Source organism: Aphelocoma coerulescens, chromosome 1A, assembly GCF_041296385.1.
Source record: "Aphelocoma coerulescens isolate FSJ_1873_10779 chromosome 1A, UR_Acoe_1.0, whole genome shotgun sequence".
NCBI classification, from domain to species: Eukaryota; Metazoa; Chordata; class Aves; order Passeriformes; family Corvidae; genus Aphelocoma; species Aphelocoma coerulescens.
The window spans coordinates 47,314,569-47,326,152 of NC_091014.1; the positions used below are offsets into that span (position 1 = coordinate 47,314,569).

Here is an 11,584-nt window from a genome sequence, read left to right on the forward strand (position 1 = left end):
CAAAAGAGATAGAAGGTCTTGCATAACTCTTAATGGAAGAGCTGTGCTTTATTCTGAGGTTAAAAAGGAAAATGGAAACAAAAGATCAGCCAGTTAATAGAATGTAGGATGTTTAGGTAAAATAAAGTCATTTTATCCATGATGAAGATGCCTCCTGTCAAGCAAGCACAGTTTGAAGAAGGCATAATAACTAATAACTTATTTGTACCTGGGTTATTAGGATAAATCTGCAGATAAGGATATGTGTATAATGGAAGCTTCAAAAGCTTCAAATCTGGGGTGATAAATGATTCAAAGTGAAACACATTAGCTTAGATTTTAATGTTTGTAAAATGAATGAAACAATACATCTATATGCCAAAACCATATTATCATAAACGTATTTGCCAAACTGTAAGGCATAAATTGCACTTAAATTTAGTAATCTATGATGGTATGCTTGAATGTATCTTTGTGATTAAATGTGAACAATTGCTCCTTTAAGGTAAAGGTCTGTGTATGTGTGATTAATCAGATTGAAATGACAGGGCGGACAGCTCATGCCATGCCTGGTTATCAGAGTGATTGATTTTAGTCAATGCTGCTGGATGAAAAAAAATCTGTTAATAACTACAACTGCAAAACTCCTGATGTCACTGATAGCACAAATCACTTCTCACACTCATATTATCTGGCTCATTTGCAGATACGGAGCACACAAACCAATCCACTGGAACGCAAAATTACAACGTACAGATTTATGCAAGAGGGATGACTGCAAAGTGCGCCGCATGAGCAGTGTAAGAAGCTGAAAATTGCTGCTGTTGTAGCTGTCATAGGCACATTATTTTCTTTGGTATGTGTGGAGATTTTGCTGTCAGGCTTTTATCCTCCAGATTGTTTGTGCTGTACCTCTCTTCCTGCTTAAAATAGAAAATCAGCCACTGAACCTGGATGCTATTAAGTGTTCTTAGAATAGTTCTTAACTAAGTTGGCTGATTTTCACTTTCTGATGAAGGAACACTCGGTTGTTTATTGCAGGCTCTGAACAAACATGTTTTTCCAAAATCAACCAATAAGATTACAAATTGCATTTCACCAACAGAATTGTTTATCATAGGTATATTCCTTCCATCTAATATTTATCTTTTTAGTTGTTGTGTTTTTATTTTGAAAGATTGGGAGTTTGTCTGCATCCAACATTGTGTTTTATCTGCATTTTACAGGGGTTAACAGGGAATGTGAATGTCTTATGGACTTCATAGGAGAAGGGGGACGAAAAATAAATCTCTGGTGTTTGGTAGGATTGTTGTCCTAAATCCAGCCCCTTACCCAGCCTTTCTCCACTAGCTTTTCATCTGCCGTTCCCCAGTGGCCTAAAGCAACACATTTGATATACCTCTAAGCATAAAAATCTTTTTGGGTTCCTATAGTCCCTTGTCCCCCCAGAATTCACAGATGCATCCATTTTCAGGAAGCCCATACAGTTACGGTCTGAAACGCTGGGGCTCTTGATTTTTTTAAATGATAAAGTCATCCTTTGCTTTTTCAAGCTTTTCCCTTCTTCTCTGTAGGTAAGTCCTTCTACTGCAAAAATATTTCTATGAAAGACCCCAGACTTACTAATGTGTATGCTTTTTCATCACACTGCTCTTCACTTCTGTCTGGTATTCTGCAGAAGACCAGAGTGTGCTTATAAGGATACCAGTTAGCCCCAATATTTCATGTATGTAAATGACAGGGGAAAAAATGTTCAGTTCAAGAAAGCAGAGATGATTCCTGCTTTGCAGGATATTAAAGCACTACTGTCATTATTATTTGTTCTTATTCCTCCAGAGGATCTGGGTCTTGATTATGATTCTGTTGTGGTAAGTGCCTCTATCAATCACAGGGAGATCAAGTCCTTGCCTGAAGATGTGCATATAAAGGTACCCCATACAGTAGCACACCTTGAAGGAGCTTGATAGTAATTTCTTAGGTGCCAAATATATTAATGTGAGTTCAGGTAGACTGGCATGTTTCTGAAGTCTGAGGTATTTAAAGATAAAACCTTCTGTTTATTTATTTGTTTAAATTATTCCTGTGATTCTCATAGGAATAATTGTGATGCAGAAACAAAGGACTTACCTGACTTTTAGATTTGTAACTTTCTGAACTTTGGATATTGTCCTTTAATATGTTGAGTGAGGTTGTGTAAGAGTTCTGTGTTAGGTGCTTTCATCAAAGGAATGAAAAACTGAAGATGAATCCTTGCCACTAGTTCAGTTTACTTAGGAATTTACTGAGGAATTATCCCTTAATCTAAAGGTCATAACATTTTAAATAACATGCTTTTAATATTCAGAATGGACCCAGTTGCCCTCTAAGCAGCTGATAATTTTGAAATGCTTTTTGCCATGGACACCCATGCATTACCTTCCCTCACTTTCCTTTCATACAAATAATGAACCTTGAACTTTACTGCAAATATGCTTTTGTCTTTTGTTCAAGCAAAAGAGTAAGTGTTGACTTTAAGCCTGCTCATGTGTGGTGTTCCTGAGTTCACTGCTTGATTTGTTTGCAGATATGGCAAACCAAGAAGATATGTTTAAAATACTGCCAGTTGTTTTCATGTGCAAGGAGAATCCCGTCCATGAAGGAATCTGAACAAGGAAGAGTTCTTGGCTGCACTCTTTTGCTAACATCATTAAGCCATAAGATTGTGTGAAGATGCACCACCCAAGAAATTTTAGATAAAAGGTCACAGTTTGACACCAAATACAGGACATATGTATACACATCCATTCCATTTCAGAGAGTATCCACTCTGTCTCCAGGCACAGCTGCAGGACTCTTCATAAATAAATAACCTAGTGTAAGACAGATTATGTTCCTTGGATATCAATCACTGGTAAATATCGTGTTCCTACTTACGGTGTAAGAATACTAAATGGAAACTCAGGAAGATTTCAGATTGCCATTATATTTACAGTCCTGGGGCTTACTGCTGAGAATTATTGGATGTCTTTGCCTCTGAATGTGGGCTGAAAGCTGCAGTGGGATACTCATTCCTAGCTCACCTCTCAGATTTTCAAATCAACATCAATCGTACATCTTAAAACCCTGCCTCTGAATCACTGTAAATATTGCAAAAAGATTCCAGTCTTTGTCAGATAGGGTCAGTGAGGAAAAAAAAGCCTGAACTCATCCTTTTCTGATTCCATATCTGGAAAATGTTTTGGACCAAAGTTTTCTGGGTATTGTGTGATTACAGGGACTAAATGCAGCAGGGGAGATGGAGGGAAAAATACGTCAAAAAACCACCTGGAGTATTGGAGTGCCTTCTAGTAGCTGCACAATGAAAGGACAGTTATTTCATTCCCTTTTTTCTACTGGGTCATCACCTCTTTTTCTGTCAGTGGTCAGACATTCCCCACTTCCAGCTGCAAATAATACATCCCTCCATGTGCTGACATCAAGAAGCAGGGTTGGTTTAGTTCTGAATTTTTGAAATCCTTCAGAGGCAGTGAGTCCAATTTCTTTGGAGTCCACTTGAATGCTTCCCTCACCAGCCAGTGTTCTGCACTGGCCAGAACAAAGGTAAGAGATTGTTTACAAATTCAGGAATTCTGTGTTGGGGACTCAGTGTTTTGAATGAAGCCACAGTTGGGTGTTCTGAGAGGACTCTGATTTTTTCCAATGTGAATGCAGTTGCTGTTTCATTCCTTATTAATTTTGGCTTATTTATAAATAATTTCAGACAGGTTTCAATATGTCTTTTTCATATTCTATTCCATTCTGTTTATTCTTACAGGGAAAAATATAGTCAGAATATACAGATTCCCTTCCCCCACATTATTTAATATATCACAGATTAGCTTGTGATCATTTTTATTGAACTATAAGGATAAGGAAAAACTCAAAGCTTCCTAAATACTCTTTGGTTATAATTATTATTTTGATTAGGGAATGTATAAAGATAAATGGATATCTGTTATCATTTACCTTCTTAACATAATTGCTCTTATTTGAGGATTGGATTTCTTTAGTTCTGTAGCATTCTCATTAAATAGCAAAATGATGATCACAAACAGAGGAGTAGCCCAGCCACAGAACAGTATCAGCAGAGCCAAGACCACCTTGGCCAAAATGTGAGCTAAGAGGGGTACACAGCACTTCATACCCTGGTTTTGTCCAGGTACCCTGGAAGTAGACCTTCGGAGGTTATCTAGCTGAGACAACCAACCTGGCAAGAGAGCCACTGCAGCTTGGTGTAGCCATCTTAGTCCTTAATGATAAGGAGCAGTGGGATTCAGGAGGACCAAAATTCAGATGTTTGTTGAGGGATGATTGTTTTTGACTGGCATATAATAAGTATGATTTTTTTTTCCTCAAGTTTTTCTTATTTCTGTTTTGAGTTAAAGCTGCAAAAATTTAATTTTAATGTGCCTCTTCATTTGTAATTTTGGTGGTGATGTTCTACTTCATACAACATCATGGTTAGTACACCATGGCCTTCATAACACAGCCTCCTGAATTTTCCAGGAAGATTGCTTCAGTGTGGGGGAAAGCTTATTATCTTGCTATTAGTTTCTATTACAGAGTAAATAATTTCCAGATAAGAAGTGATTTAGCTTTCCACAGAAATGCACAGTGTTTTCAAATGTAGAAATCAGAAGCTTATTTTTAATACTTCTATGAAACAGTCACTAGGAGAAAGCCATTTATGAATTGAAAAAGGGGGCTAGAGACTTTTTAGAGATGTATTCAGCCAATTTTGATTATCTTAAATTCTCTTAGGTTTTTTCAAGCATTTTTTTTCGTGGATTCATATTTCAGACAGTATTTCTGACAATCTATTTTATGCTTCATTGACCACAAGGTTTGAAATTCTAGTTCATATTGGCACAGTAGTGTCAAATTTGTAGTGATAAATGGATAACTTTTTTTATTTTAAATAGGTCTCTTGTTTAATTTGAGATCTGTAATTTTTTTTTCGGTTCATTACTTCTGCTATTTTTCTGTCTAGGAAAAAGTGATTAAAAGAGACAGAGGGATCAAGGTGCTTTAGACTTGTCCATGTGAAGAAATGGATTGTCCAAGGCAGGGTAAAGGTACTCATGCTGTCTATTCATTTTGCTTTAAGAAAATTAATGTTATAGTTTTCTGAATTTTTTTTTTTTTTTAGCAAACCAACACTGCTGCTCTTGGGAATCTGTTTAAAATGTGCAACCCAGTATTCATTATTGGATAGTATGCTTGCTAATGTTATTTTCATAAGCAGAGATGTTTTATTTAGGTGTATTGTGAATTAAATTTCTTGAATTTCGACAGAGTAGTAGTGTTGCTAAATTATAACCTCCTTATACTTAAAGTGATAATATCTCCTATCATTATTTAAGTATGTTCTACTATCTAATTGTAAGGTAAAGGAAGCTGAAGAGGAAATTAAGCACTGAGAAAATGCTTCTATTTTGGCATTTTGTCTGTTATTCTTTATCTATTTTATAACAAACCATATCTCCTCAAAAATAGACCCTGAATCTAAAGTTATTCATGTTGCTTTCCTAAATTTACAGAAGTTTGCATTTTATATTATCATGTAAGATAATTCTGATCTGAGTCCTTAAGATTGTGTAGATTTTTTTTCATCTCTTTTTTCTTAAAATTGATGGAAAATATTCCTAGATATGCTGTAATATCTGGGAGAGTCCACCTTTTATATAGACTGCTATTAAACAGAAAGGACACAGAGTGGGCTTATAATATGTCAGGAGGCAAAGAAGGGAGTTGCCTACCTGTGGCCAATGAATAGCTTGAGAGAGCTGAACAGAATCATGTTATATCTAAAAACAGTACAGAAAAGTAACTATTCCTTAAAGTGGAATAAAGAGCGTGCTTCTGAAACCTGTGAGTGACAATATAAAGGCGCGGTGTGATGAGGAATAGGAGTATTCCCCTTATTTGGGTCTTTGGCTTGTATGTACTTATGTGTTTTACATTTCCTTGTGTATGTTTTGTGTTGTGAACTATTCAAGTTCCTGCTTTTTGTGTGTATCAAACCTATGTGTGTTTATTTCCCCCAGAAAGATCTATTCAGCGTGTGTTTTTGATTGCCATTTGTCCAGGAACCCATGATAGTGAATCATAGACTATCCTGAGTTGCAAGGCACTCAAGGATCAACTCCTGGCTCCACCTGGGGCAAGCGAAAAGTTAAACCATATGTCTAAGAGTGTTCAAACACTTCTTGAACACTGACAGGCTTGGGACCGTGACTTCACTGGGGAGCTTGTTTTGGTTCTTAATCACCTCTTTAGTGAAGAACTTTTTCCAAATCACAGAGTCAAAGAATACCAGGTTGGAATGGTTCACAAGGATCACCTGGTCCAACCACTGTTAGCACAAGCACTGTCTCAACAAGATGGTCCAGCACCCTGTCCAGCCAAAGTGTCCAGTGTTGGGGAAATCACCACTTCTCTGGGGAGGTTACTCCAATGCCTGATTGTTCTCACTGTGAAAAATTTTCCTTATGTGAGCAATCAGAATCTCCTCAGGAGGAGCTTGTATCCATTACACCTTGTCTTTTCCATGTGACTGCTTGTAAGAAGTGCTATAGAAGAGCTTCCTTTCACAGTGGTTTCAAAAATCTGATTGTTTCTAGAAATGCTAAACTGTTATGTTATAGTACAAACAGAAAATCTTTTAGTTAAGAAAAGATGAAATGTTTCAACTGGCACATGTTGATGTGCAAATGTGTATATATACATATTCATATATGTAAAACACAGTCTTATGTATATGATACTTACATCATGAGTAAGTAAGAAATATAATACTTACATAATGAACTGTGATAATAATGTGCTAAAACTTGAACAGAAATTCCAGAATGACCGAATGGTGTTTTGTCCTTAAAATTCTGGTGGAAAAGCTGCTGTTTTACCATTTTCTTTACTGTTAAAAATTCATGAAAGCTGTCTTTCATTAAAAGTAAGAATAAGGGGGAAATAAAAATACACAAACCCTTCTCTTCCGGATTTTTTTGACAGAGCTTACTGTTTGATTTCAGCAGGCATGTGCTTTTGAGGAGATGTTGGTTTGTATTCCAAACTGTGCTGACCTTACCACCATAAGCTACTGATATCATAAAATGCCTCAAATACTGTTTAGGCATGAGATCACTATCCCACTTTCAGATTTGATTATATTTGGCCAACAAGTTAAAAAATCACCGTACCTAGAAAAGAGCCATGATCTCATTAAGCCTAATTTCCCCAGAAATCAGGCCAAAGTGTTAAGACAAAAAGATACAGTGTATTTGAAAAGAGAATGTAGAAATAGCATTTAGTGTTTTCAAAGAGAACTAAATATTTTTTTGGGCTGGGAGTGGGGATTGGTTGCTGGTGAATTGCATATGTAATTCGTCAGTTGTCCTCATTTATTTTGATACTTGTGAATTTGTAGCACAGGCAGTGACACTTTAAAACAAAATGCTTCTCCTCCTCTTCTTTTTCTCACTGATTTTCTTTAACTTCATCTGTGTTGACAGAAAGGAGTTGGAAGGAAGGGAATTTGGACGAATTTATCTGTCATAATCGGAGAAGAAAGGCAAGGAAGAGCTTCTAATGCTTTAGCATGCATTAGAATGTTAATAGACAATTATCATAATTAAATAAAAACATTCTGGATTCTAAGTAGTGTGCCAGTTTTTGAAATGCAAGTATTCCTTGTTGTCTCTTACTTGAGAGATATAAATCAAGTTGTCTACTAAATCCAGGAGATGTCAAAGCACATGTTTTATTTATCATGGTGTGTTCATCTATTTGTCTTCCTTTTATTGAAAATGTGGGTTGGTTTGAGATTTAAAATTGTTAATTTTCTACCCTCTCTCTCTACTTGAATGTCCTTTATTTTCATGTGCAGTCAAAGAAGCACGAGAATAAGCTTCCATGCTGTGCAGATAAATAACTCCTCTAGCAACTGGAAAGAATTAAAACACGGCATTAGCAGCAATAGCTGCATTAGTTGGAATGGTTTACCCAGGATGTTCTTACTGATAAACTTGTATCTATTTAAGAAAGATCTAATTAGGATTTTTTTGTTACATAAAAGAAACCATATTATTATAATAAAATATACATAAAATAATGAATAGACATAATTTTTTATAATTTCATTCAAGTGAGATGACTTAAAGGTAATTTCTACATTTTAAGCACTTAGTTTCATGACATTTCCTAGCAATTCACCAATTATAATGCCTCAAATGTTTGCCATTATTAAGAAACATTTAATGTAAGATTAGATCAGTCATAAATATTTTATAGGGAGAAAATATATTATTTCAGGTATATCACAACATCTTTATGCCTGTAATTCTGTGCATCTGCATACCAATAAAAGGGATGCTGTATTAGCATATTGCACTCCTACTACATCCTTCTGTTGTGGGTGAGTCAGTCTTGAAATAATCTGAAGATTGTTTCAATTTTGCTTCCAAAGTCAGCAAGATACATTTTGGGATGACTTTTCTTCTCTTTCCCTGCTACTGTCATCTCAGCAACCTTTGAAGTTAAGTTATGGCTGCTCCCAGGCATCTGAAGATCTGTCCTTCACTGTCCATAGCATGGTTCTGCCTGGCACAGTAAGGGACAGGTCTGGCAGCCTCCTTGCTGTTTTTCTAGGCAGCAGTCTAGAGACCACTGTGACAGATATGCCATTTTGGCTTATTTTTTAATGAAAAACTGAAGTACTATGATGTCTTAAGTGATGGTGAGGGGTTTTGAAGGGCTGTAGCATGGAGGTACTTTGCTCAGTATCTTTAATCACCTTTTGAAACTGTATGACTGTTGAGGCATTGGTTTTCCTTTGCAGGAAAGATAAGGTTTGCACCATGGCAGTCCCGTGTGAGTAGGGCAAATCAGTCTTCATGACTCAAGCCAGTGAAGGGGAAAGTGAAGAGAAGGAAACTGCATTTCATTTCATATTTAATAGCCTATAATGGCAGGATTGCTGCAAACATAAATATTTTCATTTTTAGGCACACGTTTTAATGGAAAAAAAAGTGAACCTTCTGAGGAAACAAGACATATTCTATAGAGGTTTTCCCTCATCATTCTCTTTGCCTTTTGTAGTTAAGGAACTGCATACCACCTGCTTCTGGTGCATTGTGCCCACATCCCTCCTGACTATACTCTCATTTTTATGACCCAAACAGCAGTTCCAAAAGTTCCTTTCTCAGGGGCTTACGACATGTGTCTGGGTTGTGACTCACCTGCAGCAGTCCAGGCATCCCGTGGGTTGGTGACCACACAGCTGTAAGTACATCCTGTCTCACAGCAAATGGACCTTGACTGGGGAGCTCTTGGTGTGAGCCCTAAGCAGGAGGTGGACACGGGCAGCAGCAGCAGGAGCAGCCTGGTGTGGAGCTTCCTAGAGAGCACTCACAGTTTTACAAAGAAGTAACACACCTCAGAAGACCTGCTTGGTAAGATTTCTCTGCTGTGCACTTTAGGGCTGTTCTTCACTGTAGAGGTTTAATAAGCTTGAAGGAATCATAGTGTCTGCTCTGGAGCCTGTCTGCTCCATTTATTCTCTTGCTATCTCAGGACAAAACAGTGCTGGGTGATTCTATTTGGATCACACATTAATCAAATTTCTATCAATGACTTAAAATAGAAATACTACTAGCTGCTAAATACAGAATAGGGTATCGCAGAACCATTTTAAACTGTCAAACCATCAAATTAGCCGTAATTTCTTAAAGGGTTGTTTTTTAGTTTATGTCTATCCTCTGTTTTCTGCAGTTTTGTGCATCTATAAATTCTGACAAGTCTGTTTTTATTGACAGGTAATATTGGTCTTTGAAAGTTTGATTTGCTTCCTATGAGATTTCTTGATATATAGTAGAAGTTTAGTTATAACTTAGCTTTAAAAAATCTCATCTTGACTGTTTCATTGCCTCTGTGATAACCTTAAAAATCTGTGTGATCCACATGCTATCACATGGGTGTTGAAGCAACAGCATTTCTTTTAAAAATGAGCACAATTATTAAGATAAGGGACTAAAATAATAAAACACAAAAATATATATATTCTTACATAGAACATGGGATTCTTGCAGTTTTAAAATAGTTTCAGCTGTATACTTGGCAAAACTTCTTGAAATTTTATTTTCATTTAGCTATGGATTCCCCTTAGTCTTCTATACTAATGCAAGCTGCAGTCACCATTCAATGCATAGAAGGCTTTTATTAAGTTGTAAGGGTAAGAATAGTGTCTTTGCTTTTCTATTTCTCACTTTTTTTGGCAAACAGGTATTGGAAGGAGAGAGAATAGGCTGGAAATATCCTCTCTTGGTGCTTAATGAAATGCTGTTAAAAATCAACGGTATGACAGACTTTATTTCCTTCCAGCAGATACAAAAGAAATACAACGTTCTTTACAATAGCACCATTTTACCATTTATTTCCCTTTTTTCACTACATGATAAACACAATATTTCTCTGTAAGAAGACCATTTCTCTTCCTCATACCCCCTGTAAAGTAATAACAGTCATTAGTTCCTTGGTACCAGTTCCACTGGTACTACGAAATCTCTTCTACTGATTAAGCTTCTGGTTAATTTTACTTTGGAGCCTTGGAATGACATAAACATTGCTTGAAACTTTTCACAGGTTTTGTGCCTGAGCTCTTTCCCATGTTGGCTTCTCTGGTGCATACATTGAGGCCACAGCCTGTCCCTCTTTAGGGGTGTGTTCGAGGTCTCTCCCTTTCACCAGAAGTCTCTTTTGAGAATACCTGTGGGAAAAGTGTGTTTAACCTCTCCACCCCAAAGTTAAATTTCAGCAAAACTAACAGTTCAGAAAGTGATTAATGAGGGTAGTAAGCAGGCTGACAGGGCAGATATTATTGACTTCATCAACCTGTTTAACTAAGGAACTAGGTAAAAAACCCATAAAAAATAAATGTAACCTCTAATGCTTCCTTGCCATGTGGTGTGGGAAGTGGGAATCACTCACAGTAAATTATAGTCCAAGGAAAACGTATGCCATTATGATAAATGTGATATAAATAGGTAGATAGGCTGGCTTTCACTGCTGCCTTTTGCTAAGTCATTGTCCCACCCCAGATTGGCCGTACTGTAGTGATTCATAGATAATTTCTTGTAATGAATTAGCATAATTCTGGTAGAATTTGGAAACTGGTAGTAAAGTTTGTTTATAAAACACGTATTTATTTCTCTTAATGATACAGTAGAAGCTGAAACTAGAATAAGAACAGAAGTCTCTTCCTTTTCTCCTTCAAATTCTTTTGGAAAGAACACAGTATTTGACTCTCACATCTTATAAAGGTATAGTAAGGCAGATGTCCCTCTTTTTGAAATATCTGTCTTAATTAATTAGAAAAACTGAGGAACTATTTGAGTTTGTACGTTGCTTGAACCCAAAGTTGGAGATTAGCAGTCTCATCTGTGGTGGTGCTTGTCTACTCTTGCAAGAGAAACACAATTTAAAGGGCTCTTAACTTTTTGTTTAATTTTTCTAATAAAAGTTCGGGGTTTTTTTTAAATTCAAGTCAGGAAATGGAAAAGTGAATGTTCTCAGGCTAACACTAGCTCAGCTT

The 11,584-nt window shown here is 36.5% G+C and overlaps 1 long non-coding RNA gene across 1 annotated transcript; it reads left to right on the forward strand.

Annotated features, from left to right (window-relative positions):
- Window positions 1-718: 718 nt before the first annotated feature.
- LOC138104686 (uncharacterized) lies at window positions 719-5,057 on the forward strand. The gene is made up of 3 exons (XR_011148221.1): window positions 719-779; window positions 2,543-3,558; window positions 4,988-5,057. It is a non-coding gene; the product is annotated as an uncharacterized lncRNA (long non-coding RNA).
- Window positions 5,058-11,584: the final 6,527 nt, after the last annotated feature.